The sequence below is a fragment of the Phyllobates terribilis genome, unplaced genomic scaffold, assembly GCF_046119375.1.
Source record: "Phyllobates terribilis strain yellow unplaced genomic scaffold, ASM4611937v1 Scaffold_1__5_contigs__length_1240528914, whole genome shotgun sequence".
NCBI classification, from domain to species: domain Eukaryota; kingdom Metazoa; phylum Chordata; class Amphibia; order Anura; family Dendrobatidae; genus Phyllobates; species Phyllobates terribilis.
In genome coordinates, this window is record NW_027362761.1 from 797061110 (window position 1) to 797067793 (window position 6684).

Here is a 6684-nt window from a genome sequence, read left to right on the forward strand (position 1 = left end):
AATTGATTTTGTCCGGAATAGACTTTCGGCCTAGCGGGAATAACCGGTGACCCCCGCTAGGGCCATATACAGAGATAAAGAACTGACGTGGTGACTCCCCTGACTGGGTGTACCACATTACTTTGAGAGACTTCGTACTTTGCTAATATTTCAAATTACCGCTCAATACCCTTGGTGCTATCCCCTTGCTCAGAATACCTCCGGGCTGTGTAAGGGCTATTTGACCAAGAAGGAGAGTGATGGGGTGCTACGCCAGATGACCTGGCCTCCAGTCACCAGACCTAAACCCAATCGAGATGGTTTGGGGTGAGCTGGACCGCAGAGTGAAGGCAAAAGGGCCAACAAGTGCTAAGCATCTCTGGGAACTCCTTCAAGATTGTTGGAAGACCATTTCCGGTGACTACCTCTTGAAGCTCATCAAGAGAATGCCAAGAGTGTGCAAAGCAGTCATCAAAGCAAAAGGTGGCTACTTTGAAGAACCTAGAATATAAGACATATTTTCAGTTGTTTCACACTTTTTTGTTAAGTATATAATTCCACATGTGTTAATTCATAGTTTTGATGCCTTCAGTGTGACTGTACAATTTTCATAGTCATGAAAATGCAGAAAAATCTTTAAATGAGAAGGTGTGTCCAAACTTTTGGTCTGTACTGTATATATAAAATGTTTATAATCATCTCCGAATGTCCTTGCCTGGTGTCTCTGTGCGTTGCATTCTGGCACCTGCATTACAGCAGCACCGTGACCCTCTGCTCAACTGCAGATTTGTAAAAGTCATAGGAGGATTATAATGAGGGCAATTTGGGCTACCGGCCGGGGCCTGTGTCTCCGGGGGCCCCGAGGCTCCCCATGAATTGCCCCCATTATAATCCACAATCTCATGTGTGTTATCATCGGAGCGCGCCGCGGCCGCAGGCTGTGATGCTGGGCCCGCCCTGAACATGACGTCACACAGAGCAGGACCCAGCAAACACAGCAAGGGCACGTCTGTTCAAAAGCTGTGACTCATGCGCTGACTGGTCTGCCGAAGAGGAGCCGCTCCACCTCCCTCGCTCCCCTGCCTGAGCTGAGTAGCTGAGCAAGCCAGCTTGTTATGATCTTCTATATAGGCTGGCAGTGCTGCAGTTAGCTCCTCCCCATGAGCGCCCTGATGGGTCCACACTGGACTTTGCGTTCTAGTGAGCTGCTGCAACAGATATTGTGCCTAGACTGTGCCCGGCCCAGACCAATCATCATCAGGCTCATATGTAAGTGCTGATGGAGCCAATTTAGTTTTTTTTTTTTTATGAATTGCAACATATAATGTTACTGTGGGAGTGGAGTGGATGTGAGGGGAATAGGGGGAGCTGATTTGGGGTAGTGGGGTGGGGGGCACTTGTGTACTGAGATTATGTGCAATCTCATGTCATAGTTGCTGTCTGGGAAGGGGGGAGATAGGGAGGTAGGGGCATATTATATTTACAGTTTAGAACTTATAATAAGCCCCTGCCTGATAGTATAACAAGCACCCATACAGTAACTACGGCTGTTATGATCTGCTAAAAGAACTAAGGAAAGATAGGAAAACTGTCCCTACAATAGGACTAAGCTGATTCCCTACGAAGTAGCGGGCGACCTGTTCCTTGTGAACAGACCCGCTGTAACATACCTGGCGGCGTCCTTGCATAGTGGTCCATCTCCCACTGTGCAAGAGCTCGCACTTGATTTCCAGTCCAGACTGCCACTCTGACTTCTTTCCATACTGTCTGCTTTGCTCTGCTCTGGCTGCTTAGGGGCCACGCCCGCTGAGCTTCCTGTTTCTTGTAGCTGCTGCAGACACACCCCTAATGCGTCCTCAGCCTATTGCTGTCTGTCACCTGGTATTTAAACCAGCTCCTCCTTGGAATCCATGCCTGAGCATCTCGTTCTGTCAGTTGGCTTCTTGTCACTGATGTGCCAGGTCCTGTCTATGTTTCCTGCCTTGCTGTATCAGTTCCCGTGTCTGAACTGTGTCCTGTCTGTGCACTCTAGCCAGCTGTCTTTCTGCCTTTCCTGGAAGCTGTAATTCCAGGCCCGTGTGAACACGCTCTTAGCCTGTTCCTTCTGCCCTCTAGGGGCCTCATACCTAGACCTGTTGTCTGTGTCTTTTCCCAGTGTCTGTTCCTGCCCTAACTATCTTCCAGCCTGTTTCCCATTTCTCTCTACACCCATATCTTCCCTTTTTCTGCAAAGTCTGAACTCATACCTAACTCCTGCTCGTTGTCACTGTACTTCCGTTTGTGAGTTTGTGGTCCACTCACTACTTCACTGCAAGTATCTTGTGTGTATCTGGTTCTGCCTTTCCATTCCAGTCTGTTCCATGTGAACAGAGCCCTGTCCCCTCTGCTCTGCCTTGCTCGCCGCTCCGGCGGTTTCTGCCCGCTCTGCCTTGTTCACCGCTCCGGCGGTTCTTGCCCGCTCTGCCTTGCTCACCGCTCCGGCGGTTCTTGCCTGCTCTGCCCTGCTCACCGCTCCGGCGGTTCTTGCCTGCTCTGCCTTGCTCACTGCTCCGGCAGTCTCGCTCTGCTCTGCCCCTTTGCTCACTGCTCTGGCAGTCCCGCTCTGCTCTGCCCCTTTGCTCACTGCTCCGGCAGTCTCACTCTGCTCAGCTCCGGCAGTCTCGCTCTGCTATGTCCCTTTGTTCACTGCTCCGGCAGTCTCGCTCTGCTCTGCCCCTTTGTTCACTGCTCCGGCAGTCTCACTCTGCTCTGACCCTTTGCTCACTGCTCCGGCAGTCTCGCTCTGCTCTGACCCCTTGCTCACTGCTCCGGCAGTCTCGCTCTGCTCTGACCCTTTGCTCACTGCTCCGGCAGTCTCACTCTGCTCTGACCCTTTGCTCACTGCTCCGGCAGTCTCGCTCTGCTCTGACCCTTTGCTCACTGCTCCGGCAGTCCCGCTCTGCTCTGACCCTTTGCTCACTGCTCCAGCAGTCCCGCTCTGCTCTGACCCTTTGCTCACTGCTCCGGCAGTCTTGTCCTGCTCCACTCTTGCTCACCGTTCCAGGCGGCCTCGTCCTGCTCTACTCTCGCTCACCGCTCCAGGCGGTCTCGTCTTGCTCTGCTCTTGCTCGCCGCTCCGGGCGGCCTCACTCTGCTGTGTTTGTCCACCGCATCTGCGGTTCTGTCCCTGAGTCCCAGTCTGTACTGGGTCCTATCCACTCTGTGCTCGAACCTGTCGTACCTGCCAGTACCTCCCTGCCTGCATACCAGTCGTGCTTGCCTGCATCCACCCGTCTGCATACCAGCCATGTCTGCCTATACCCACCAGTCTGTGTGCCAGCCTAACCTGCCTGTTCCTGTATTCCCCGGTGTGGGTCAACAGCAGTGTCCGGGGTCTGACCTGGAGTAGCACCTGGTCCCTCTGCTCAGTTCCTCCTTGGTGCACTGGCGTCGTATGCCGTCGTGCGACCTTGGTCGGATCGGGTGGATACTTAGTTACGCCCCTCTAGGCATTCACTCTCCGGTACGGTCCAGTGGAATCACTACATATACACGCACACGCCAGTCAGTCCGGGCGTGTGCATTACACCCGCCTTCATCCTCAGCTAGTCTGAACGCAGACCTATAGATATAAGGGAGGGGTCCCTAAAAGTAATAAGGACTGTGACAAAATTGGACACCTCCTAGCAGAAGTTGTAGCGGAGCAAAAAGACAAACAGACAAAAATACTTAGAGGTCCAAGGACCAAGCAAACTATAGAGTTAGGTACAAAGCACCTGGCTAGATAAAGAGTCAAAGTAACACTGAAGTCCAGCAAAGCCAGAAGGGCGGAGCTGGAATAAATAGGCAGCAGGTCAAGTGACCACAAAATAGAAAAAAACTAACAGGAGGGTTCTAACAGTACCCCCTCTTCTATGAGGATCCTCCGGATCCTCCAGGCCCAGGCCTATCAGGAAACCTCCTGTGAAAGACATCATCTGCCCTTACCCAGGAGTTATCCTCAGGACCGAAACCTTTCCAAGCGACGAGATACTGCAATCTCCCTCTATGCCTTCTGGAATTCAGGATACGAGAAATTTCATATTCACCGTCTTCCACCACCGGAGGAATTGTGACAGTGGCAAACATGAAACACCGAATTAATCTTCCAGGAGGAGGGAACCTCCAACTTAACAGCAGACTGGTTAACCACCTGAAGCACCTTAAATGGTTCCACAAACTTCGGACTCAATTTCTTAGAAGGAATCCTCAACCGCAGATTCTTTGAGGACAACCAAACCATGTCACCAACAGTAAACAAAACCTCTTGACGTTTCCTGTTAAAATACTTCTTAGACTTTTTGTTAGCCTCTTGAAGGTTACAACGTACATCAGTCCAAACTCTCTCCAAATCACCGGAAAAATTCTCCTCCTCCGGCACAGCCAACACCAATTTGGAGAACGAACCAAACGACGGATGTCTCCCAGTACAAAAAAAAAAACGGAGAACACCCAGCAGAAGAGGATGTATGGTTGTTAAGAGCAAATTCAGCAAGTGGCAGAAACTCAGACCACCCCTCTTGATTGTCTGCCACAAAACAACGCAAAAACTGCTCAACATCCTGGTTCTTTCTTTCTGTCTGTCCATTAGACTCAGGATGATACCCAGATGAAAATGACAAATGGACTCCCAACCTGTCACAAAAGGCACGCCAAAAACGAGCCTCAAACTGAGGTCCCCTATCAGAAACAATGTCGGTGGGAACGCCATGGAGTCTGACAATTTCCTTGACAAAAGCCTTAGTGAGTGTCTTAGCGCTGGGTAGTTTAATGAAAGGAACCAAGTGACACATCTTGCTAAAACGATCCACGACCACCCAGATGACAGTGAAACCCTCGGACACAGGAAGGTCAGTAATAAAATCCATTGCAAGATGCGTCCAAGGTGCACTAGGAACCTCCAGAGGGCAAAGCAACCCCGCAGCAGGAGCATGTGAAGCCTTTGATCTAGCACACACCGTACATTGACGCATCCATTTAATGATTTCCTTCTGCCACCCAGGCCACCAAGAACTGCAACCTACCAGTCTCTTAGTCTCAGAAATTCCTGGATGACCTGCCAACCGAGACTCATGATACTCCACAAATAACTCTCTCCTAAAGGTTCTAGGTACAAACAACCTCCCATGGGGAGTGTTAGATGGGGCATCCTCCTGGGCTTTCAGAATCCCATCTTCCAAAATGGAATCCAATGCTGCTATCACAACTCCTTCCTGTAAAATGCTCTCCTCCTCCTCGGTACCAACCATGGGAGAAAAGCTGCGAGATAAAGCATCATCTTTAACATTCTTAGTTCCCTGGGATGTAAGTAACAGAAAAATTAAACCGCGAAAAAAACAGTGCCCACCTAGCATTCAAGCGCTTGGCAGCATCTAGATAGATCAGATTCTTATGATCAGTGAAAACCTGAATGGGAAATTTAGCACCTTCCAAGAAATGACGCCAGTGTTCAAATGCGAGTTTGATAGCCAGCAATTCCCGATTACCAACATCGTAATTAAGTTCGGTTTCAGAAATTTTTTTTTAAAAAAAAGCGCAGGGATGAACCCCATCCTTGTTCTCCTGAGACAAAACCGCACGGACCCCCACCGAAGAAGCATCAACCTCGATCAAAAAAGGCTTGGTCTCATCAGGCTGCATAAGGATGAGCCCAGAACTGAACCTCTCCTTGAGATGCACAAAAGCTTTAATGGCCTCAGTAGTCCACTGGACCGTATTCTCACCTTTCTTGGTGAGATCGGTCAGCGGCTTAACAATTATAGAAAAATTCTTAATGAATTTTCTGTAATAATTGGCGAAACCCAAAAATCTCTGCATCGATTTTAAACCGATAGGCCTAGGCCATTCCTGCACAGCCTGAACCTTCACCGGGTCCATCTCAAAAGCCCTCGCTGGAGATAATGTAGCCCAAAAAACTAATTCTCTGCACAGCGAACTCGCATTTCTCCAGCTTAGCAAAAAGTGAATTGTCACTTAATAACTGCAATACCTCACGTGCGCTCTGCCAATGAGACTCCAGATCTGGCGAATAAATCAAAATGTCATCCAAATACACCACCACATTCTTACCAATCAAAGGTCTCAGGATGTCATTAATAAGGTTCTGAAAAAACGCTGGTGCATTGGTAAGACCAAAAGGCATAACCAGATTCTCAAAATGACCCACCGGAGTGTTAAAAGCAGTCTTCCATTCATCACCCTCCTTCATTCGCAACAAATTGTATGCCCCTCGGAGATCAATTTTAGAGAACCACTTGGCCCCCACTAACTGGTTAAACAAGTCAGGAATTAACGGCAGTGGGTAGGAATTGCGTACGGTAATTTTATTAATTTCGCGAAAGTCCAGACATGGACGTAAACCGCCGTCTTTTTTTTTTACAAAAAAAAATCCAACAGCCACAGGTGACTTAGAAGGTCTAATGTGACCAGCAGCCAAGCTCATCTGTATGTATTCCTCCAAGGCTTTTCTTTCAGGGATAGTAAGATTAAATAAGCGACTCTTGGGAAGAGTAGCTCCAGGAACAAACTCAATGGTGCAATCATAGTCCCTATGAGGAGGTAACATTTGCGACTCCTCGTCTGAAAAAATCTTCCTAAAATCCTGAATAGGTACAGGTAATTCCCCTCTTTCCACAGCAGCAATGCGACCGTTACAACATTTATCATAACACTTAGGACTCCAAGATT